The sequence below is a fragment of the Canis aureus genome, chromosome 12, assembly GCF_053574225.1.
Source record: "Canis aureus isolate CA01 chromosome 12, VMU_Caureus_v.1.0, whole genome shotgun sequence".
NCBI lineage: Eukaryota > Metazoa > Chordata > Mammalia > Carnivora > Canidae > Canis > Canis aureus.
In genome coordinates, this window is record NC_135622.1 from 48121270 (window position 1) to 48147352 (window position 26083).

Genomic DNA, 26083 nt, shown 5'->3' on the forward strand with positions numbered 1-26083 from the left:
ATTATCAGGGCCTCCAGGACCACACAAGGAAGGTTTACAATACCTTACAAGGAAAATGTACTATTTTAACATCAGACTACCTGAAACATATTGTATCTTGGCTGTAAAATGGATATTATTTGTGCGTCAGTTTCTGATTTATTCTTTTAGAATATATTGACTTATGCCTACTCTGCATGTAACCAAGAGGATGAATTATCTCTCCTCATAGTCTTATATTTTACTCTATCTAGACTTTCTTTGTAGTAGTATAGAGTGTGTGTGTGCGTGCATGTGCGCATGTGTGAGAGAATGTGTTAATGTGTGGAGAAGAATATTTCTACATGTAGTCACAAACAGCAATAAAATGAGACTACATGGAGTTTCATCCAGATAGGCATCAAATTTTATTCTCTTGGTTCCTAACTGTATTTCTGGGGTTTTTAAAAGAATTTTTTAAAGATTTTATTTTACCTAACTATATTTCTTTTAAAATCTGAGTGATGATATTTTTTCCCGTTTTTTAAAATGCAAAAAATATGCAAACATAAAATTTATCATCTTAACAATTTTTAAGCATGCAATTCAGTGTATCATATATGTGCATAGTGTGTAACCCTCACCACCACCCATCCCTAGAACTCTCTCCATCTTGTAAAGCTACAATTCTGTTCCCGTTAAACAATAAACTCCCTCCATTGTTTCTCCCCAGTCCCTGAGAAACAACATTCTACATTCTCTCTCTGATATGACGCTCTGATGACCTCATGTGTGATAGAAAGAGAGAGAGAGAAAGAGAGGGAGGGAGACTGGTTTATTTCACTTAGCATAATGTTCTTAAAGCTCATCCATGTTGTAGCATATGTCAGAGTTTCCTTCCTTTTTAAGGCTAAATAATACTCCCTTGTTTGTATATGCTACATTTTACTTATCTATTCACCTGTCAATAGAAACTTGGATTGTTTCCATGTTGTAACTATTATAAATAGTGCTGCTACAAACATGAGTGTACAAATCCTATTTTCAATTTTTTGGAGTATATAGATGGAAATGGAATTGGAGGATCATATCATAATTATATTTTTAATTTTTTGAAGAACTGTCATACTTTGTTTTCCATAGCAACTGCACCACTTTGCATTCCCCTCAACAGTATGCAAGGGTTCTAATTTCTCTCCACATTTTCACCACCACTTGTTTGTTTCTGTATTATTATTTTTAAATAATAGTCATCCTAATGGATGTGAGATAGTATCTCATTGTAGTTTTGATTTGCATTTCCCTAATGATGAAGCGATTGTTTTTTAAGCTTATTTTGGATAAGGCTTGAGGCTTAACAGGTTTGATGTCTGTCAAAGACATAACTGGTAGTATTGTTAGAAAGTGAACTCATAGGAGGAAAAGTTGGCAGTCACTGCAATGATCCATTGGTCAGCTTTGGTGGATTAATATTCCAAGAATTCTCAATTGCAGGAACAATTGCCTCTGGTTTCTGTCCTTATCTACAAAAGACTTGAAGGGACTTACTCCAATCTCTGGTGAAAATATTCAGAATGAATCAGCATTTGAGTAATGTATATCATTATCAGTATAAAATAATAAAGAATAGACAGAAAATCAGCTTAGGGCAGTGTAAAGCTAATTTTCTGTATGAGTGTGATAAGAAGCAGAGGAAATTCTTCCTGTGTGATATATCAAGGTGATAATGTGCCCCATTAGGACAATTTGTTTTATATTTCTTAAAATAGATATGACTGAGAAAATGACAGATGGAGGTCAGGAAAAAATTCATGAAGTCCTTCACCTTATATTCATAAATCAATGACTTGGTCCCAGAGAGGTGGCTAAAAATATATTTCTCTTTCAGATGAAGGAGATTAGGTTGTGAAAAGAAGAATGTGATAGCTGAAATGACTGAGAACATCACCTCCGTCATTCACACTCTACTATAGCATTATGAGGAACACAAGGAACATGATTTTCTTTTCTTTCACTTTCCAGTAACACACAGATCTTTCCCTCTGTCTCCCTGTCTCCTCTTCGCTTCCCTTATCTTCCCCTGTCCTCCTCCCCTAAACCCTCTTTCTTTCTCTCACATACAGGTACAGCTTTCCATTTTATAGATGAAAACCATATGGGTTTATAGTCAGAAAAATAATTGGGTTCAGCCAAATGTTTGGTCTCTGGCAGGGAATAGTTAAGGAAGAAATAATTTAAATGAAACTGCACCAAGTATTTTCATGGGGGAAGAATTTGAAAAAAAAAAAAATACCCAGAAGAGATTATGTTGAAACAATAGTAATGCCTGAAAAAATAGGCTTTAGATGTTTTTCACTCTTAGAAGGCAATACCAGCATCAACTCCCAGAAGAGATCAGTATGTGAAATGACAATCTTAGGTTGAGAATAAAATCAGTAAAGTTCAATGTGAAATACTGATTTTTTAAAATAATTCCTTTTGAAATATCTGTAATCTTTTAAACTTATAATCAGGTACAACCTAAACTATAATGAAGGTACTTAACATGTCAGGAAACAAGGAGAAAGAGTCAAATGGCAAGGTAGTGTTATGAATTTCTAGTGAGATTTGCACTCTTGCTTCTGTTTTTTATTGCATTCCATAAGCGTCACAGAAAAAAAAATCCTTTAAAGAAATACATCCTACAGCTTATCACTCATGTTGGAGAAAACTCGTTTAATGCTTTTGTTGGCCATGATACTGAAAATAAGTCTTGATTGAAGCAAGCACAGTCATATATTGAAGTACACAAATAGACGCATTTGCTTGGTTTATTCTCCAGCCTTGCTGCACGAATGCAAATGAGCTTTTCCAAGCCCAGTTTCAAGCTGTCAAGTGACAAGGGAGGGGGGACAGGAAAAAAAAAAAATCAATTGAGTTAACCTAGCACAGAAGTCTACAGATTAATTATGTTTTAAAAAGCTGAAAACAATGTGTTTTTTGTTGGCAACTTGAAAGATTGGTGCCTGAAATACTCCTTAATATTATGTAAACAAATGGAGCTTAATCAATTGCAAGGACAGCAGTCACCATACCCATAAAGGGTAGAGAGTAAGGTTGTTATTTTCTTTTCAAATAAATGAATAGGGCACAGAAGACAGGAGTTCTTTTGCAGCTGCAGACTGAATTTATATATTGCTTACAGGATGGTGACAGATTGGCATTGTGACTTCAAATGCCAAGTAGGTATCAGTGTGCTTATTCTTTCTGTGGGGACTCCAGAATCCTAGGGACTCAAGGGCAGTTAAACAGATACTCATTTTATCCCTGGCATTTTGTAGTAGAGACATGACCTCCAATGCTTATAAGGCTGTGGAACATCCTCATTACTGTTTTTGGTTCCCTTGGATGGATTAAAACCACTTTACTACAGGATTGTTATTCAGCCATCAATTCAGTTAATCAAAAAATATCATTACTTTGGTTGTTGACCCACCTCTGACTTCAGTGTTGGGAAATTTACTTACTGGTTAGCTATTTCATGTTGATTGAGAATCCAAGGATGGTTAGCTCTGTATACTTGAATAAGCAGAGAGGTAAAGTTGAGCTCTGACCAATTTAATGGAGGAGCCCTAAACTAACCATATGGAACTCTGGGAAGTGCAGACTACAGGCCAAGTAGCAAGGCTGTGCTTTGGAAGATAGAGGGACTCTGAAAATAATAGATGCCTTTGAGGTCTACCTAGGACATGCAAGCATTAAAGGCTTTTTAGTAATTAAAAAATACTTTATAATGAAATCCAGAGGAAAGTAAAATGATTTGGTATGGTTTGGAATGGCCCATGTTCACCAATTGGCAGCAAGAAGTTAAGGTGGAGATGGGGATAAAAGAGGACAAGTTAATTTGCTTGAAACTGAAGGAAGATAACTTCAGTTTTTACAATTTTAGATGAGATCAGAGATGTTGCAGAGATAAAATGCAGGTTTTGTGGAGAAGCACTAAAGATAACTTTCTGAGATTATTTTTACCTTTATGAAATGAAAAATTAGAAGAGAGAATTTGGCAATGCATTGGAAATAGAGGATACTTCGAAGACATTTTCCTGCTTTCAGTTGGAATTCATATGGGTATGTTTAGATTACAGCTGAATATAGAACATTGGCTACAATCTGCAACAGGAAATAGCAAAGAGCATATTATTAATTAGGACTCTTGTTTTTGCCCAGTGTTTTCCACTTATTTCATTAACAATGTATCTATTACCTTAAACCCCCTACTGATCAGGGATAAGCAAAATTATATATTTTGTTGCATTAACTCATAATTACCTAGCACGTTCATGCTGTATAATCTCAGGTTTCACTTTATTAGTAAATATGCTTTATAATTGTGCAGCCCACATAGCTTCAATTGAAGGGTTTGAATGTGTTTTCCTTCCTGCATTTATTATATTGACTTTGGTTAATAGCCATATGCATTTGTTGAATAGGGTCTTAATGCAGATACTTTTTAATTCTTTTTTATCAGATCCATCCTCATATCCCTATCCTGTAAGGAATAAACATATCATAAAGAAAAGTCACTGAAAAGTATGTGCCCATTAAATTCTGTTGATGAATACACAAAATGCCTGAGTAACTAAACAATATACAGATATGAAAAATCCCTGTAGTCTTATAATACACACACACAAACATATATATGTATATATGTGTGTGCATGCACACAGGCATACATTTAGATGTGAAGGTTGACATCCTAAAAATAAATTTTTATTCTCACAGTAAGCCAAGTTACAGTACTTTGTTAAGCAAAAGCATTAAATTATTCTCATTTTATGCATTGCCATCTGGCATACTTGTACTTTTTTTGTGAATCACAGAAAAAGCAATTCAAAACCAGACATTAAATAGACTCATAAGTAATTATCGACATATTAAGTAGTTTCTGAAGACAGGTTTGAACACATACATTCCAACAGGATTTTCTTAGGTTGATAGCCATAAGCGTGTTCATTGAGAAAAAATATTTTATAATATTATTGTAAAATAACTTGGCAAACTGTTTCTATGTACATCTGCTTGAATATTCTTAAAACATGCTACATTACAAAAGTAGTTCTGTGATTCATACTCATCCCCTTTTCTGTGACATTTTTCAACATTTTATTAATGGGGAAGGAATCCTTATAATGAAAAAAAAAAAAAAAAAAAGCCTTCATCCTGAAAACACCCAGATTGTTCTGTCATATACATCTCAGGATTCTGCACATTTGGAGGGAGAGTGGGTGGAGTTAATCTACTTTATTTGTGGAACAGGGCTCATGTCAAAGGGACCACTCAAATGCTCTCCCAATTGCTTGTGAAAATAACATAATGATGTCATGGGAAAACTTATTCCATTTTTTTTGTATAGTCTTGATCTTAAGAAATATGCCTTTATATTGAACCAAAACAGATGCCCCTGCTAGCACTACTAGTCTGCAGGAGACTGTCATGCCACATGGAAGCCATTTGTAATTCTGGTCACACTAGTTTACAGGTTGTTGAGCCTCTTGAAATGTGATCTTTGGAAATAAGCACAGTATTCCAAATATGGGGTCCAAGAAAGAGAGGTTCTCACTTTCAGTTTTCCTAATAGAAATATTAAAATTATTCACAGACTGCATTTGTCTTGTCTGGAGACACTGCAAACTGTTGCCTAAAATTGATCTTGACTCATTAAGATCATGAATATTTATTAAATGTTTTTTTGTCTTCTCATATATGTGTATCTAAACACAGACGTTTGTATTAAACTCTATTAGATCCCATTCTATTAATTGTTTCTGATTTTAACCATTAGGGAATCTTCTTTTAACAACCTCTTTATGTTTCTGACCATAAAAATAAAACATCTTTTAGGACAGAAACAGTGAAAAAGATTGGACAAAATGGACAAATATTAGAAGCAGGGCAAAAAATATATATAAAATGCCTAAAACGTCACCATTATGTGTAATAATTTTATATACTACTTTTTTCCACTTAAAATTACTTTATGGGGTGGCTCAGCAGGTTAGCAACTGCATTCAGCCCAGGGCATGATCCTGGCATCCTGGGATCAAGTCCCACATTGGGCTCCCTGCATGAAGCCTGTTTCTCCTTCTGCCTATCTCTCTCTCTCTCTCTCTCTCTCTCTCTCTCTCGTGTGTGTGTCTCATGAATAAATGGATGAAATCTTTAAAAAAAATTACTTTATGGATATTTTATTGCACCATTCAATATTCTTTTGAAATCTGATTTCTAGGAAGAACTGAGTAATATTTGACAAAATGGATATATTTAGTTAAATAGTAGATGGTTATTAAGTGTGTGTCTGTCAATTTTTTTTCTATTGAAAATAATACTACTAAACACATACTTAAAATTTTGTATGCATTTCTCAATAACTTTAGAATAAATTACTGGATATAGACTCCTTAGATTAAAATTGTGGGTATTTAAAGGCAATCTTACTGCATTTTGCCAAACTAAAATTCATTCTCAAGGTGAATTTTATTTTCTAATATATAAATCCAAATAAAAAAAGGTATGTGTATATATAGTATTTATAACATATATGTACATATAACATAAGTTTATATGTGTATATATACACATGTGTAGATAAGTTTTTGTGTATATACATATATGTGCACTTGTATATGTGTGTGTATAAAGATAGATATAAGAGTAAGTAGAAAGGAGAGAACCTGGAAAGATTCTATCAGGTATTATTATGACCAATCTTATAGCTGACTCTTAACCATGGGGTTGAATTTGTTGTGTCAGGGTTTAAGTGTTACATTGTGCTATCAGACTAGTCCAGAAATTTATACCCTATGTGTGGGATACAAAAGTACTATGATGGACCTGACTTGTATTTTACCTTTCCTGTTTCTTTGACAAACATTTTGGTAACAATGGAACAATGAAAGTCTAAAATTTTAGTAGGGTATTACCATTGCATGAAAAGATTCATATGTGAAATTCATCCAGAAGTAACAATAAAACTTCAACCTTTAATGGGCTCTGATAAAAATTGTTGCTGTTATTTTCTGAGAAAACAAATTCTTTGGTTGTTGCAAAGGTTTACTTATAAGCATTGATGGACAGTGCTGGGTTAGGCACTATAGTTCATTTAGAGTAATAAAAGAATGTTCCTTTTATTCTGAAGATCTTACTCTCTAAATGGGGATACTGAAAAGTAAACAATGATCTATGCAGTGATATAGATATGCACAGAGGTCTGTGTGAGATTCCCTGTGACACTCACTCCTGGCTTTAATCTTCCACTTTAGCACTCTCTTTCTTCCCTCCTCCCTATCTCTGTTCTGTAGTGACTAAAATAGTGTAATGGGACATAAAAGGATAATGGGTGGGCAAACAATGGACAAAGATATTTAATTAAACAGAAGTACACTCTACCCAAGACCCTATCTTCAAAGAAAATTAAATTTCCTTTAGGCAAGAGCAGTCCAAGAACTTGCCAGCACTTTGCTAATGGCATATTCTGGCACTTGCTTACAACCCTATATACCTGTTCTCTGCTTGCCATTAAGCAGAGAAAGAGGGATATTCTGTGGGGCGGCAGGGGTACCAGACCAGTTCTGATCCCTAAATAAACTGATGTATCTCTGCATTGGCACCACTCATTGCTGATTTACCTGTGAGAATGCCTTTGTTGCACAGTCACTGATGTTTACACATCTAAAATGTGTAAGAGCCAAGAATGCCAACAAGAGATCAGTATCCACCTCTGCAAGTTAGAGGAGCCACAGGCTTCAGTCTCCACCAAAAAAACTCCTAATATTATTATTTACAAGTCCCACCTTATTGTTTCTATAAAATTGGGAACTATCACTCCTTCTCTGTAGCCTACAGATTGGTAACTCAGATTGAGAATTCGAACTATTGTCTGGACATCTGTGAGGGACTAAATGCAGAAAAAGGCTGCAGATGACAATAGTGTTGACCTTCACACCAATAACAAAGGAGATTAGGAAGTAACACAGTTGGGAGTAAAGGATCTGCTATCTGGAGTGGGTGTGAGAAAACCTAGCTAACCTAGCTACATGGTGAAGAACCAAAGGACCATGGTAGTCAAAGTATTTCCTTAGCCACATCACCAATGACTAGTTCACTATGAAGTCTGCACCACACCTTTAGGTTGTGAAGAGAAAAGACTCTAAAGCTATAGGTGTACATGAGAGGGTAAAGGTGATGGTAGTGAATAGGGTTCTAACAGAGCTTCCTTGCAACTTCTGGGAAGCATCAGCAAACAGGTCTTCATCCAAATCCTTGTAATAGATGAAGTGACTAAGAACTGAATCCTCTAACAGTCAGTGAGAACCATTTAAGGAAATAATAGTACATGAAGGAAAGTAAAACAAAAAGTATCCTGAGACACAGAAAGAAAGCCACAACACGTGATGTCCTAGAATTCAGGGAAAGAGCATTTTTTAAAAACATTGAGTGATTAAAAATATCAAATATGAAGAAGACTCAGAAAAGAGAAGTGATCTTAGCAACAAAGAGTTGATAGACGATCACAGAGAAGGCAAAGCCAGATTGTTGTGAGTTGATGAACAAATAGGAGATGTGAAAATTAGAGACAGTAAGAATAGACAGTTATTCTAGGATTGCTACATGGAATTTGATGAGGATGAGAGAGACCTGAAGATGTTTAAATGATTATGGGATGCGGTCAATATACGATAGCAAATATTCCCTCTCTCTGTGGTATCATACATGTCAGTCTTAATTCAAGCCCTTCCGTTCTCAAGCAGCATGATTTTGGACATTTCTCTAAGTTGTCTTCTCTTCACCTGTGAATGTGGGTCCACATCCTCTCAACCAATGTCAACTAATTGTTTTCTTTGAAGTCACTGCAGAAAGAGGGAAAAATCAATGTAGCCAGGTCTCTTAGGAGGTAGCAGGCTATAGATTTGAGAACTCTGGCAAATGAATTAATCTTTCAAAAGGGGAAGGTCTCTCTTAAGCTGTGGTATGTGTAAAAGATAAAAATAAGTGTTCAGGCACATTTACCGTTATGGGTTTGACATTAACAGATTTCTAATTTTAATGGCACTTGTTTGTTCTGAAATAAGAGAATTATCAGCTCCAAGTAGGAAGATGAAGATTTAAAATAGCTAGCAGAGTGATGGTGAGAGAAAGTTTACTGAGACAACAGGGTTGTCAGACTCTGTTGGTGCCCATTTGATGCTAGAGAAAATCACACTTAAAGGAACAGCACTTTGTGAGGTCCATTTTTCTCTGAACAGTGTCCCTACTCGCATTTGGTTAGGGAAGTATCATTGAAATCTACACGGAGAAGGTAGTGGGTCGGAGTGAAATAGGGTATAAATAGATCATGGAAAGTAGAAAGGATATAAGTGTGGAGATCATGGTCAGATAAAAAGCAAGTTGGAATAAAACTAATTGGAGAGCTAGGAGGGTGGATAAACAGGTGTGAAAACAAAACCCAAACCAAACTAGGGTGTTTATAAGCAGAACTTTTCTAGGAATTACAGATCAGGTATGTATCTGTGTGAATATATATTTCAGAAGGTTTGAGTCAAAGATGAGGTCACTCATTTTATCCTTGTTGTCCTTACATAACCATTAATGATTCTGCTTTCATTTTTTTCCATAACCAAACACTTAATAAATTATTTGTAAATTAATAAATACACTAAACCTGAAAAATGTGAAAAATGAAGACTATGTTAGTGATCCATAGGTGTGCAGAAATTCCAACTGCACATAGATATGAATGTTTTATAAATAGCATAATCACTACAGACATACACCCTAGATACACATTGTTGATAATCTCATTTATGCCACTGACTATCCTCAAAAAAGATGAGTTCTACTTAGTTCTAGTTGATGTGTTATAAATCCTAAACTAATGAAGTTTTGCTGTATGTGAGGACCACTCTTTGGCTGATGTACTAATCCCTTTGTTTCTTGCTTACATATGCATCCATGAGTAAGCTGTGTGTGTGTGTGTGTGTGTGTATGTGTGTGTGTTTTCTGAAGTTTATAACAATACACTGTTAGTGACTGGCACTCAAAGTTGTGCAAAATGACTCCTCAGCTGTATTCTAAACTTGCAATTCAGTTGATTTTATTGCCCTCATCCAAGTCTGCACAACTATCACAAAAGAAAGGTATCAAGACCCTAAATCAAACTAGTTATTCACAGTATTTTGCTTCAAATAAGATTCATATTTAAACATGAATCAAGAAATTAATATACATGGTTTGAGAGATATTTTAGAATCCTATGTTTTGACCCTGTCTTTCTTGAAGAAATGTGACACAGAATTTCTGGATAATTTAGAAAAAAAGTTATAACCTTTCTAGCTAGTTTTAAAATGAACATTTTTTTCTATCAGATTTCTAAATTTATCTTTCTGAATTCATTGGTTTCTAGAACTTTCCATAAACAGTGTTCTGAAATCTAGGAAACTACTGGACACTATGTAAGCCAGACCAAGAATATACTTCAAAGTGTCTTAGATTTGTGTATCAATTTAGGAGAAACAATTGGTTTTGCCAAATCCTGAAATCAGGTGCTGGGAAGTGTATGATATCCCAATCTATATCCCCCTGGGACCACTATGGAGCCTTAAAAAGTTCTGTCTAATGGATAAATGATGCCTATTACCAAAGACTTCTTAAGTGACAACATCTTAACCACTAATCCCTTATATACCAAAGTGGCTGGAGAAGAAGTACACTTTAATTACATGGCACCAAATATAACTACCAATTTATTTTTTATCTGGAAAAAGTATTTTAAGAGGCTCTGAAAGAGGAGGGAAACTAAGAATTGCAAGATTAAAGGGTATTTAAATTTTTAATATTAAATCTTTCACACAAACTTTTTTCTTCTTACATGAAAAGTACTAAATAAGTTACATTTAAATGCCCTACTTATGTAAAAATAAAATTAAGTACTTCTCATTTTAGAGAAAGTGGATAAGATTTAAAATATAAGGAACAGGAATAAAGGATGAGCAGTATATCCAATCCAAATTACATCAAAACCCAAATGTAAAATATAAACAGAACTTACATTTTTCCTAAAAGGAAGTAAATATTCAGCACCAACCCCAGTAGATAAATTACACTGATGAGAAGAAATATAGATGAACTAAGATTCTTGCTTTGACATATATAAAAACAGGATACCTTTCATGTTCGTTTAAATGTTTAGGGATATACTGTTAGAAATGTATATTTATACTTTAATGGACAGGTCAACTAAGAGAGATATCACAGTCATTTGAATTAGTTGTCTTCATACTGGGTAAGGCTTGCTTCTCTCTTCTTTTAAGCTTTATCAAGGTATAATAGATATAAACTACAAAAAATTACATTATTGTATTGTATACATTTTGATAAGTTTGGACATAAGCATACACCTATGATATCACCACAATCAAGATCCTAAACATATCTATCACCTCAGTTTCCTTGTGTTCTTTTTGTGTGTGTTTGAGTGTGTAAGAACACTTGACGCGACATCAATCCCCAAAGTATTTTAAGTACCTAATTCCGTGTTAACTGTATGCACTATGTTGTACAACAGATCTCCAGGACTTACTCATCTTGCATATTTTTTGAGCTTCTTTGCACATGTAAAACATGCCATAAGATGTCCTATATTGCAATGGACAATGTGATTATTTTTAGGTCAACCTTGGCAAATCACATGAGAATCAGTGGCATTAAGGACAAAACTAGGTTCCATATTTTCTTCTTTGTCTCATGTTTTTTTAACACTCAAACTCCTTGACATCTTCTTGGCTGCTATGTGATGCAATTAGAAGTTGATGTCTGAGAATAGTGCTTAGAACTGGGAGGTTTGTGTGATCATCATTTTCTTCACCATATGACTTTTTAGAATCATCTACTGTAGTTCTTTGTGGGTTTGTTTGTTTGCTTTGTTTGTTTGTTTGTTTCTACAATCAGAACATCAAAGCCCTCTTCTACTTGTGTTGACTTTTCTAGTTGGCTTTTACAGATATTTTCTCTTTCTCTTTATGAAGCCAGTTCTCACCAATTGCCCACCATCTGTTGCAGTGAGGTGGAAGGGGAGGATTCATTTCATTTCATAAATTATACTTCCAGTAGTCTGCTGAGAAAGTTTCAGAATCTTCTTCAAGTGAATCTATATCATTCTCTCCTGCATGATTTGCCTTGATATACTTCATCATCTTCCTCTGAGAGTTATTCTTCTTCACTAAGACTATAATCTTCTGAATCAAGACTCAACTTCAAATTCTACAGCAAAGTAATCTAAACCTGAATCTTGATCCCACCATCCGAATGTTCACTTACACCAGCATCAAGGTCTGGATTTGCTGGAGTCTCTGGATTCTTTGCTACTGCTTCTTCACAATATATCTCCCTTATTATACATAAAGTGAAGCTTTCATCAAAGAAAAGGAAATACTATCAGATTTCTGGTGCTTTCTTTTTCATTCACCAGGTAATTCATCTGAATTTTCATCTAGTCAGAAGTCATCTCTTCTTCTTTTGAATTCACCAGAATATTCTTTTATCCCAGGCTTGTATGTGTGGGAGGACAGTAGGTCCAGAGGAGGAGGCCCCGGCAGTGAAAGCACCAAGACCTTGATCAGAAGAGTGAGGGCTGCCCACCAGCTGGGCTTCTTGCTCTATCTTTCTCCCCATCACTGAGGCTTCTGAGGTCCCCTAGTGCACCTCCAGGGCATTTATTTATGCCTGTGCTCCCAGGCCATGTAGTCCCACCAGGTCCCCCTTTCATTTTCAAAATTTCCCAGGTTTGGACACAAATTCGTTTTTCATCTTATATAAAAATCACTGGAAAGTAGAAGCCGAGGAAACACAAGGGCAGGATGGGTGCTTGAAGGATCATCCAAATGGGTGCAGAATTCATGGCCCAGCAATGAGTGGAAAATAGAGGGATATTTTAAGTAAGGATATTAAATGAGTACATGTTATTAAAACATATTTTTATTTTTTCATATTAAAAATAATTAAATGAATGCTAAAAACTCAAATGTGAGTCCCCAAACATTATAGACAGCAATTCAGTAGAACATCTGGGAACCTATATGCAGCAAGCATCTAATATTCACAGTGGTGAATGATTCCATGTGATGCTCCTCTGATTTAATTACCTTCAGAAGTCCAAGTTTGATTCCTTTCAAAATGTAGCATCTTTTGCAAGCCTAACAAGTTAAAAGTTTGAGCTGGAGAATAGAGCCATTACAAAATAAAAGTAATCAAACAACTCTTACAGATCTCCTAAAGCAATGATTCACACAGGATTTCACACAAAACTCCCATTAATGCTAATGAAATTGGGTAAGTTACAGGCTGAAACTCTCCCATACATTGATAGGTGAATAGTTCCCTGAGGTACTAACTTAGATGAGGGAACTTAATTTTCTCTCCACTAATCCTCTCTGGAAGAAAAATAAGAAATAATGCTTCACAAGTTAGGTTTCTTTTTAAAGTAGATGGCACAAATTCAGAATCATTGGCGTGAATTTATCAAAAGCCACATTAGGACATCAACTAGCTCATTTTCAACCAATCAAACCATCTTCCATTCAGATGGATACCATTTGGTCTAAGTCTCAAGGAGTCAGTCTTGTTTGTGGCTCTGAAAATAACTCATTAAACCCATTCCATCTTGCTTCTTCAAGATTCTAGAAAAGGAACTGTGCAATTATGTGAGGGAACTAGTTGAAAAGAAATAGAAATTCCTGATTGCCTTAGTATGAACTGACGAGTTCAGTTGCTGATTTAATTAGCTGCCTAGGGAAAGAAAGATCATGAAATGTTGAGTTAGAAACAATATAAGATCATTCAAAGACATACAAGTGATAGTACAGGTATAATTAAGCTTCTGGGGCAGAAGTGGTTGTGTGTGTGTGTGTGTGTGTGTGTGTGTGTGTGTGTGTGGTTCAGAGGTAGACACTTTTCACTAGCACGTGAGTGTTTTTGCTTAATAATAATCATTAGGATAATATCAATTTGGTTGTGTACAACTCTTGACCTATTCATCTCATTCATTACAACTTCCCAGAACATAGGCAGGGCTGTGGTTACTGTATTATTTTATAACAGACTGAGTAAGGCTCAATTTAGTAAATTACCTCATAGAAGAAAAGTGGTAGGTCCTCAAAAACACATATTGAGTCAAACAAATATAAATAAAATAAGTATGCTGATTTTGATGAGAGTTATGTCATAGAAAGTAAAGATTCTTAAAATCTCATTTAGTTTCCCCTTCTCTCTTCTACAACTGATGCAACTGAACCTTAAAATGGGAATTTTCTAGACACCATTACCTAGGATCTTAATGTCGGAAGAAATTTTGGGGTACGTGTGTGGCTCAGTCAGTTGAGTGCCTGACTCTTGATTTCAGCTCAGTTCATGATCTCAAGGTTATGAGATCAAGCCCCACATGGGGCTCTGCACTCAGTTGAGGAGTCTGCTTGAGATTCTCTCTCTCCCTCACATGTGTGCTCATTCTCTCTCAAATAAATAAATCTTTAAAAAAGAAAGAAATCTAGTTTGTTGCCTTTTGATTAGTCATATCTAGAAAATTTGTTGAAAAGAGATAAATCCCCACATACCAAAATATGTCTTTGATTTAATTATTTATGAGTACATAAATAGTTGTTACCATGTACTGCTTAGAGAAAAGTATCCGGTGCTTCTTATTTTGACTAAGACCCAAACTACATTGAATTTAAGCATCAGCAGACATATTTTGGTGAACCATATGGCTTTAAATAAATAAAAGAAAATTTGCTGATTTATTAGACCTTAAGAATCAGTGACACTATACATGGTATTTTAAAAATGACTAGTCTAAAATCCATAGTTATGGCTGGATAATTTTTAGTATTTGATAAAACAAGTAAGAATATAAGACCTGAACAACACTATCAACTAATTTACCTTCATAGGGCAAAGGGAGAAACCCAACTGAATTCCTTTTTTTTAATTGCACACACACTATTTACTAATATAGACCACAAGAATCACAAAAAATTCTAGAATGAACATTGCACAATGTTCAGACCACAATGGAAGAAAACTAGAAATCAATAGAAAATAATTGAAAAATACTCAAATACTTGGAAATTTAAAAATACTCTTCTGAATAAACTCTATGTCAAAAAGAAAACAAAAATGGAATTAGGAAATATTCTGAATTAAATTAAAATGAATATATATCAACTTTTATGTGTTGCAGCTTAAGAAGTGTTTAAAAAGCTATAGCATTAGATAAGTCTGGCTAAGCATTTATCAAACTAGTTAATTCTTTCAAAGAATCAGCTCCTAGTTTTTTGGATGTATTCTACTGAGCTTTGTGTATGTGTGTATTTGATTTGTATATTATTGATTTCTGCTCTAGTTTTTATTATTTCTCTTGTCCTCCTGGATTTAGGCTTTATTTGCTGTTCTTTTTCCAGTTTCTTCAGGTGTACGGTTAGGTTGTATATTTGAGACTTTTTTTGTTTTGTTTTGTTTTGTTTCTTGGGGAAGGCCTATATTGCTATGTATTTCATTCTTTTTTTTTTAATTTAAATTTTTATTTATTTATGATAGTCACACAGAGAGAGAGAGAGAGAGAGAGGCAGAGACACAGGCAGAGGGAGAAGCAGGCTCCATGCACCGGGAGCCCGACGTGGGATTCGATCCCGGGTCTCCAGGATCGCGCCCTGGGCCAAAGGCAGGCGCTAAACTGCTGTGCCACCCAGGGTTCCCTATGTATTTCATTCTTAAGACCATCTTTGCTGTATCCCAAAGGTTTTGAACTGTCTTGTCTTGTTTTCATTGTCATTTGCTTCCATGTATTTTTAAATTCTTCTTTAATTTCCTGGTTGACCCATTCATTCTTTAGTAATTGTTCTTTAATCTCTATTTGTAATCCTTCCAAATTTTTTCTTGTGGTTGACCTCAAGTTTCATAGCATTGTGGTGTGAAATATGCATGGTATGATCTCAATCTTTTTGCACCAGTTGAGACCTGATTTGTGGCACAGTATGTGATCTGTTCTGGAGAATGTTCCATATGCACTCAAATAGGATATGTATTTTGCTGCTATAAGATGAAATGTTCTGAATATATCTTTTGACTCTATCTGGCACAGTGTGTCATTCAAAGCCCTAGTTTCCTTGTTGATCTGCTTAATCTGTCCATTGCTGTGAGTGGAGTGTTAAAGTCTCCTACTGTTATTGCATTATCATAATAAGTTTCTTTAAGTTTGTTACTAGTTGATTCATATATTTGACTGTCCCTAGGTTATAGGCATAAATATTTACAATTGTTAGATCTTCTTGTTGGATACACCCCTTTATTACGGTACAGGGTCTTTCTTCATCTCTTATTACAATCTTTGGTTTAAAATATAGTTAAGTTTGTCTAATCAAGTTTGTCTTGCAGTACTTGGATGGCTCAGTTGGTTAAACATCTGCCTTTGGCACAGCTCATGGTCTCAGGGTCCTGGGATCTAGCTCATGTTGGGGTTGATGTTCAGTGGGGAGTCTTGGGGAGTCATCTTCTTCCTCTCCCTCTGTACTTACCCTCTGTTCATTTCTCTCTTGCTCTGCTCTTTCTCTCAAATAACTCTTTAAAAAATGAGGAAAATGAAAAATAAAATAAAATCTAGTCTGTCTCATATAAGGATGGCTACTCCAGCAACCCTACTGTTCATCCATAGATGAATGGATAAAGAAGAGTGGTCTATGTGTGCAATGGAATATTACTCACCCATCAAAAAGAATGAAATCTTTCCATTTGCAGTGATGTGTATAGAACCAGAGCAAAATAAGTCCATCAGAGAAAGACAAATACCATGCGATTTCATCATATGTGGAATTTAAGAAACAAAAGAGATTAACATAGAGGAAGGGAAAGAAAAATAAAATAAGACAAAAACAGAGAGAAAGGAAAACCATAAGATTCATTCCTAACTATAGGAAATAGACTGAAGGCTGCTGGAAGGGAGGTGAGTAGGGGCATGTGGTAATTGAATGATGGGTGTTAAGAGGGCACTTGATGTAATGAGCACTGAGTGTCTTATGCAACTAATAAAACACTAGAGTCTACTCAGGAAATTAATAATATACTCTATGTTAACTAAATTGAATTTAAATTAAAAAAATTAAAAAACCATTTTCCCACAAATGAAAAAAGGGGGCATATTAAATGTGAAAGAAAAAGAAAAAAAAGAAAATAGGTAGAAATAATCAGTGAAATTGAAAATGTAAAAGAGAGAAAATCAAGAACACCAAAACCAGTCCTTTGAAAATATCAATAATAAAACTGATAAAACTCTGGCTAAAATGAGGCTGCTGTTGGCTCAGTTGGTTAAGCATCTGCCTTCTACTCATGTCATGAACTTGGGGTCCTGCAGTTGAGCATCAGGCTACCTGCTTAGTGGGGAGTCTGCTGCTGTTTCTTCTTCCTCTGCCCCACATCCCTTCTTGTGTGCACGCATACTTTCTTTTTCAAACAAACAAACGAACAAATAATAAATAAAATCTTAAAAAAAGAAAAACAAACTCTGGCCAAACTGATTAAGAAAAAAAAAAGCAAAGTCATAAATTATCAATATTAAGAAAGAAGAGGGAACATTACCTCAGGTACTACAGACATTCAAAGTATAAAGGAACATTATAAACAACATTATGACTATAAATTTGATAAGTCAGGTTAAATGGATAGATTACTTGAGAGAAACAGCTAAAAAAGGAGAATTTTATTATAAATAAGTTATAAGTTAATAGTCCTCATTAAAAAATAAATAAATAGATTGACTTAGGAAAGGAAACAAAATGTACCACTGTGATAAATAACACCAATGTGTTTATTTATTGTTTTGTTTTTATGCCTCAGCCTGACATTTTTTGGCAACATTAAAATCTATAGGGGTGCTTAAAGTTTAATCTCTTACTATCTGAGAAGGACACATTTATTTCCATACTCCTTCCTCCCCTATTCTTCTTCTTTAATAGATTTTGTCTTTAAGACAATGCACTTCCACTTTTGAACAGTTTCTAGTACAAGAGAAGCTCTTAGATATAAGAAATAGACCTAATAGTCATTTTCCTCACCTAGAATGTGGTGAGTTCATTGGGCTACCTTATTTAAGTTTTTTCTTAATTTGAACCTATGGAATTTTACTAAATTGTATCAAACTAGTATCTACATGGACTGACATTTTTTTAGAGATCTGAAATTATCACATTACTTTTTGTACCTCATCACAGTTGTGTGCTTTGTGTGCTGGTAGTCAATCACTAATAAAAAGTAAAAATGCTTTCTAACATGAACATTAAGTATTCATTAAGTTATTAATTCTCCAATAGATCCAGGAGGAGAAAAAATAGATCAAGATAGTTTTTATTAGTCAGAGAGATAATAACATGATAGCTATAATTTATCGAACACTTGTATGTGCCAGTGTGCTCTGCAATTTTCATTCATTACTTAAATTAATCCTCATAACATCATTAAGACATGAGAATAATTCTTATTGTATCACAAGGATCTGATACTAAAGACTAAGAAATAATCTGCCAAATAAATTAGTGAAACTTAAGGGGGAAAAAAATCACCAGAGTTGAAAGTAGCTGTTGGGAAATTTATACATTCAAACCTGTATATAGGTGGGAGCTTAAATCAGTAAAACAATTTTTTATTAAGTGATTTCTAATATCTATCAAGAATCATAGAGGTGTTTTCATTTTGTTAGAGTACCTGCAGGCCTAGGAACATACTCTAAAAGAATGACTCAGGCTATAGGAAAAAAAACAAAAACAAAAACAAAATCTAGAATTAATGGTATTAATTCAAGCAATAGCCATAATATTATATTATCTACTTAGCAATATTTAACAATATTTATACAGAAATTTATACTATTTAATAATATGTAATATTTAATAATAATTAAGTAAAACATAGTCACCTGATTGTATGTTAAATGCAACATGGTATAAACATACATGTATATAAAATGAATGCATAACAGTTCTATACATACATGTTTCTTGATTAAAACTATGTTCAGGGGCAGCCCAGGTGGCTCAGCGGTTTAGCACCACCTTCAGCCTAGGGCCTGATCCTGGAGACCCAGGATCGAGTCCTACATTGTGCTCCCTGCATGGAGCCTGCTTCTCCCTCTGCCTGTGTCTCTGCCTCTCTCTCTTTCTCCCTCTTTCTGTGTCTCTCATGAATAAGTAAATAAAATCTTTAAAGTAATAAAAAACTATCTTCAAAGCATGATGCACAGACTAGCCTACAATTGGCTAAGAGTTTGATTTCTAGTATTTCCTACCACTTAAGTTACATTTCTGCAACAGTGAATTTCTTATAGTATCCCAAATGAAACTGTGGCATGTGCCTTGACTCATGGTATTTCTTTTTCCTAAAATGACCTTCCTATGCTTCCTGTCTTGAGTTAGCCCAATTTATCCCTTAAGATAAAACTGGGGAATACCCTTTCCTCAGGATCTTTTTCTGCCTCTTTTCATGAAAACCTATGGTTCTCCTAATCATTTTATCCCAGAGTCTTAGGCATTACTCTCTAAAATAGTCTCTTCATAGGCTTTGTAGGAGACTGCCATCTCCCTTGGGATCCCTTTTAAGCTCAAACACTATTGCATTTCTTCTTTATATTCCCAGGGTCTAACAAGTTCTGAGTGTGCAGGAACACCATAAGCCTCTCAAAAACAGAAATGTAGGATTTGAAATGAAAGTGGTGTTTCTATTAAGGTAGTATGATTATATTAAGAAAATATAGTTCTCTTTTTTCTTTTTTAAAGATTTTATTTATTTATTCATGAGAGACACACAGAGAGAAGCAGGGACATAGGCAGAGGGAGAAGCAGGCTCCTCATAGGAAGCCCAATAGGGGACTCGATCCCAGACCCTGGAACCATGCCCTGAGCTGAAGGCAGAGCAGACGCTCAACTGCTGGGTCACCCAGGTGTCCAGGTTCTCTCTCTCTCTCTCTTTTTTTTTTTTTTTTTTTTTTAGTTTTAGTTTCTCATAATTTTATACTGTGGTTATACTGTTTTTATAATGTTCTAAATATATGCATTTAAATGAAGCAAATACATACTAATGTCTGTCTATATTTGTAGCAGTACCACCACCCTTCAACCAGCAAATTTTAGAAATACCTAGAGAAATAGTTATATTGCATGACAAGCTTTAAATGTTCATTTGAAATCTGGGGTTAAAGTTGAAGAAAAGGCACATTAAAAAAGCAATGTTGCATGCCCATAGAAGTCAATTCTATATGTGGTTGAAAAGTGTAGTAAAGCATGAAAACTGCAAATAATTTAAAGTATTGTCACAAAACATAGTGTATATAGCTGACAATAAACTCACTTAGCTAATAAAGCAAGCAAGGTGTCCTTAAAAAAATAAAACAAAAGAAGGAAATAATAAGGGATGACATTATGCAATTATATATAGATATTCATATTCATTCCAAATATTTAGCATAATCATGCAATTTGTGTGCATCCTGTCCCCACCATAGATATACAACACTACTTGGAATCCCTGCAGTTGTGATTTCTGGGAAGTGAGGGAATAATAACAGTTAGGAAATTATTTTAAATTTCCTGCAGACACTTATTAAAACAAGCTTCTTAGGTTTGCTACCCATCAACAGAGCCAGATGAATAGATGTTTTTTATCTTGAGTGGAGATCTGATTTAGGGAATGTATACCGACTAATTGATTGTTGGGCATTAAAACCAGAACAAAACATCAAAACCTGTGCAGGAATATTGAGCTTCTCTGGGGTGGTATTTCTCTTTCAAAATACCAACAATAGGATACCATCTGACACATTAAAAGTTCTGGAGGCCAAAAAGTTTATTTAAGGAACACTATTATGACACCCTAAGTAAAGGAATCTCTAAGAAGAGAGCACTGAAAAAACAAGCCAATATATATAGAGAGAGAGAGAACAAAGGGAAATAACTAAGTTAAAGCACAGACAGGATAACTAAGCCTAGAACAGAACATCTTTGATCCTAAACACATATCCAGAAACCATCAAAGGCAAATGTTACAGGTAAAAGCAATAAAAAGGACTACCTCAAGAGGGAAGAAAAAGGCACATATTTAGATGCACTGTTAGAAGAGAAACGAAACCAGGCAAGCAGTGAAAGATCTGAAAATTGAAAGGGAAAATCAAATCAGTGGCTTTTCTGCCTCATCCATCTGCCGGCGCCCAGACAGCACACTTTGGAGTCCAATAGAGTGAAAACAAGATCGGGCAACTTCAGCAGAAACACATCCTCTCCATTTTTAAAATAATGAAAACAGTAACAGAGGCATGACCAGGAACCAAATGGAAGAAACGCCGGGGAAATTGCACAGGGGACAGTCAGAGAGGCAGTGAAAGGGAGTTTATTCATTGGAAGGAAAATTCAGCATGGCTGGACCAGGCCACATGGATCAATGGCCTGGAAGAAATGGGTTGAGAAAAATGTGAATTGGCTAATGATCACATTTGGTCAAGCAAGAAAAAGGGTTCTGGGGTTGCTTGGGAAGAAGTAGATCGAGTTTTTGAAGTGATGTAATGAGACTGTTTAAATTCTCAATCATGGCACTCAGAGTCCTCACCATCTACTCACAGGATTCCCCTTACAGCACCTCCTCTCTGACTCTTTGGCATGGCCCTCTGTCATTGTCACAGCTGCCTCTGAGAATAAATCCAGACCCTCTACTGCAGTTGAAAAAGACCTATGTCATCTGGACCATGCCTTCGTGCCAGCCTCTGTCCTGTCATTCTACCTGGTGTTAACTATACTCCAGCCAATCTAGTTCCACCAAAACTTGAAGTTCATCCATCAAATCCATGTCTCTATACATGTTAGTCCCACTGAAAAAAGCTGTCTCCAGTTCTGCTCATATGGATATCACGATACCAGAGACGTTCCTCTAACTATACTGCCTCCCCTTCATTATCACATCACACTTTTTAATCTCTTTATAAAATGTATTGATGTTTGAAATAAGAAATACATAATTACTTGGTTACTTGGATTTTTTTTTCTTTTTTTTAAGGAACTCCCACAAGAATATAAACTCCAAGAAAGTAGAAAATCTGGTTTGTTCACTGCTCAATCCTAAGCAAGTAGAACAGTGACTACTATAGAGTAGGAATTCAATCGGTGATTCCTTAATTAAGGAGTTGATTGGCAGAACAGGGATCACTCCAACCTTGAAGCAAGGATGAGGAAGAATAGATACAGAGTGAAGCTCACATTGTTTCAAGAAAGGTGCTAAGTATGTCATATATGTTATTTCATTGGCTTTTCCATAAAATCTAAGCTATAGCTGTTATTTTACAGAAAACAGTTGAGGCTAAAAATAATGAAATAATCAATCATGTAACTATTAAGAGGAAGAGCTTGGTTTCAAAGTGGATTCTGAATTCCATGTTCTACCCATTTCAACCACAATGACCCTTATTTCTTCTGATCATCTCCTTTCCTCATTAGCTTACTTTGCAACATCTTCCATGAAGCAGACTATAATAAACATCTCCACTGAGGGATATCCTGTTCTAATCAATTAGACTCTTTGAAAAAAAATGCATTGACTCCAGATGCTGGCTATCACTTTTATGTATCTATTCTATTCCTCTGACTAAGCAACAAAGGCTTTCAGGGCAATATTCTTGGCTATTTCTTCTTTGCCTGCCCTGTGTGACCTCTGGCTCTATTCTACCCCCTGCCCTTCCATGACCCCATTACCCTTATACCCTGCCCCCAAGCCCTTGCCTTCTCTTATCCCCTGCCCTCCTATGCCTCCTTGTGTCCTTTATCCCCTCCTCTGACTAGGAGCACAATTCTCTATACCTCAAGAAACATAAGCTCAATAATAAGTCTACATAAAAACAGAAGAAATTACAGTAAATAAACTTCCTTATTCCAGATTCATGTTCATCATTTGTATGATAATGGCTGGAAAAATGAATAGGGCTACAAAAGTATTGAGAGTAAGTGACATCCTCAATTGCTTCATTTGTCCTCGCTTGGTGACACAGTCTTCTTCATGGTTCTAAGGTCATCTCCCATTGAGAAACAATTTGCCTTGTAGTTACAAGCATGTGTCTCAGAGAAACACAGACCAGAGTTCACATTCTGACTCTTCCTAATTTACCTATTTTACCTGTTTACTTGTCCAGTGTTAATATGCATAATACTGATACTTTATAAATATGATGGACACCACTAGTTCTCACTGATAACTGGATCTCTGTTCCTTGTCAAACTAGAAAGGACTGAGATTGTAAAGCAAACCAAAAGTTTATTTGGGGTATTGAAGAATTAGAATCCAGGAGACAAAGACGCAGGAGGAAACTGAAATGTGTTCCAAGGCAGAAAAAAGAAAAAGGTTGATAAAGGCAAAAGCTGCAGGCTTGTGTAAGTTGTTTTGAAAGAATTATGATTGGCATAGGCAAAAATAATTAACAGTTTGGATAGGATAAGTCACTATGCCAACTGGTAGGTTGGAGTTCAGTGAAATAAGCCTCAGTCTGAGAATTGCATCGGGATGTGGCAGTTTATGGTTGGCACAGTCTAAATGTTCATGTTTTACCAGGTGTGGACATGCATGAGACTAAGCCCCCTGTTGGCCTCCTAGCTCTATTTTAGAGCCCCTTGACATTCTTGAGTTCCTAACTTCATTTCAGGTGTTTCTGTTCACACCATCTTATGCACTTTTAGGGAGTCTGAGGTCCCTATCCCTTGCAGTTGGGTGGGGCCCTGTGAGAACCAATGAAACATAAGCAAAAACAACATATGTTATTGGCTGATGCCATGAACAGCTCCATGAGGGTCTCTAATCTCTTCTTCCTCTGCCACAACAATGGCAGATAAAGCTTGGTGCTCACATGGCAGAACCAAAAGACAGAAGCTGCATGGGTTACTGAGTTTGGGTATAGTGATCAAGTGGCTTGGAGTATTCTTCAGATTTTCAGTATACTTCATATAAATAGGGTTGGTAGCAGGTAGTGGTGGTGAAATACTTGTGTTAAGTCAGTTAAATCAGTTTTGTTGTTGTTGTTGTTATCACAGTATATTCTGATACACATGTACAAGAAAGTTAACTCATCAGGTCTGAATTCCTTAAACCATGCGCATTCCCAGAAGAGCCTATATCCTTGAGTGGCCCTTGGAGGGCTACTGGGAATTGAATGCTTGGAATGTCCCACTGATAAGAGTGTGCTGCATGCTTGGAGTTTTGAAGGAAACAATATGCAGTTTGTTTAGATAGTTTATGCAAACAATGTGATTTATGGTGGATACCTGCTCAGTTTTTGGAATTCTGCAGTTTTGGTAACTACAGTCAGTCATGAAGGTATTCTATACTTTATGTGTGATTCTCATTAAAAACTCTTAGGTTCAAGCAAACTTTCCTGGTAGACAGCACTTCATACATGTAGCAACAGCTTATAGCAGAAAGTATTAAGTGTTTCCTGGTTGATTCCATTTCATTCAAGAGAAAACTCTTGAAATTTGCCCCTAGTTTCCTCCAGACTTTGCCTGATGTACCTATTTTGCTGATTCTGATTTGTATCTTTTCACAGTAATAAACCATAACCATGAGTATAATGACTTATGGGTTCCATTAGTCCTTTTAGTGAACACTAGACCTGGGAATGATCTTGAGAACAACCAAGAAACTCCCCTAATACAGAAAATTAGTACTGGAGGTGAGATGTTCTCATAACAAAAACCTCAAATGTGGCATTGCTTTATAGGTATCTGGAAATATGGTGATTTATAATAAGTGATAGAACATTTGTCATATATGACAGAGTGGTAAAATTGTTGCCTGGTGTAATTTTGCAAGTTAGATAATGTAGACAATGAACTTGTCTTCTTAACCTGAATGTCTAGAGCAAAAAGCTGGGAAAGAGTATTTTAATAGTGTATTTTGGATGAAGTTGGCCACATTATATAGGACATTTCAGGAAACTGATCAGTTCAGGAAAGAATTGGCTATATAGAATGGTGGAATTAGAAACATTCTGGATTTTCCAATATTGGTGAGATGACTGCTTTTGATTTCAAACTATAAGTGATGAACATTACAGTGGCTTTGAAAATAAAAAAAAAAAAACTATAAAACTCAGCTATGCAACAATAATAAAAGTCTCCCCACATTTTGGTAAAATTTCTCAAAAGACTGAAGTGCTTTGAAACAAATCAGATTAGGGTTCAATGCCCAATAAATTAATATCAATTTTTAAAATAGCTGGAGATAAATATCAGATTTATGGTGTAGATTTTTTATCTACCATTCAAAACAGACTCAATAAGTTGATAGATAAAAGTAAGGGAACAAAAAAAAATCAATAAAATTAGAGAAGAAACCTGGAACTGAATATCTGTAAAGGATATTTTTAAAGCAACTGTGGGTTTGGTTACTGGTACAAGGATCTGAATGGATCTCAATATACAAAAGCCCTGCTCTGTGTGTGTGTGTGTGTGTGTGTGTGTGTGTGCATGTGTGCAAGTGTGAGTGTATCTGTGTGTTTATATAGTATCGTGTTGCTAAAGAAACTGGTAGCCTCGATGGAGAAAGCCTATGATTCTGAGACTTAAAAATGACCTTTGCATTTATCAAAAACAATGATTATGTTCAGCAACTCCTGGAATCACATCTAACAATTCCTGGAACAATCCATTTAACTCAGGAGTATAAAGACAATAGAAATAAATGAAACATTACAGATTGATATCAGAGCAGGGTTTGAATCCAAGTTCCATTATGGACTAGCTATGGAACACTGGGCAATTTAAACAGGAATAATTATAATGCCATTTCAAAAGGCTATTGTGAGGATTAAATGCATGCAATTGCTTGGTATAATGTCTATCACATAGAAAGCATCCAATAAATGTTAACATTCATTGACAAAATGATCCTTGGGCCCCCATGCTTCCACAGGCAGGTAGTGTATTGAGAAACTGTTATAGTCTCTATGAAAATCTTATTCCTCCAAGTCCACTTCAGATATAGATGTGAGATAAGGCAAAAATGCTTTTAGAAAATGGAACTA

General features: G+C 35.4%; 1 long non-coding RNA gene and 1 pseudogene across 18 annotated transcripts in view; both read right to left on the reverse strand.

The window, feature by feature from the left end:
- Positions 1-2564: 2564 nt before the first annotated feature.
- The window catches only part of LOC144281157 (uncharacterized), a 70569-nt gene continuing 47050 nt past the window's right edge, over positions 2565-26083 (reverse strand). For 3 of the 18 annotated variants that reach the window (XR_013349625.1, XR_013349629.1, XR_013349630.1), the window contains exons 7-10: positions 4267-4486; positions 3967-4107; positions 3465-3516; positions 2567-2825 (exon numbers count right to left, since the gene is read on the reverse strand). This is a non-coding gene — a long non-coding RNA (uncharacterized LOC144281157). Of the gene's footprint in view, positions 2826-3464; positions 3517-3966; positions 4108-4266; positions 4487-26083 lie in introns of all 18 variants that reach the window. The other 15 variants (XR_013349610.1, XR_013349609.1, XR_013349607.1 and 12 more) reach the window with 8 other exon arrangements.
- On the reverse strand, positions 11576-13176 carry LOC144281379 (E3 ubiquitin-protein ligase Mdm2-like; annotated as a pseudogene).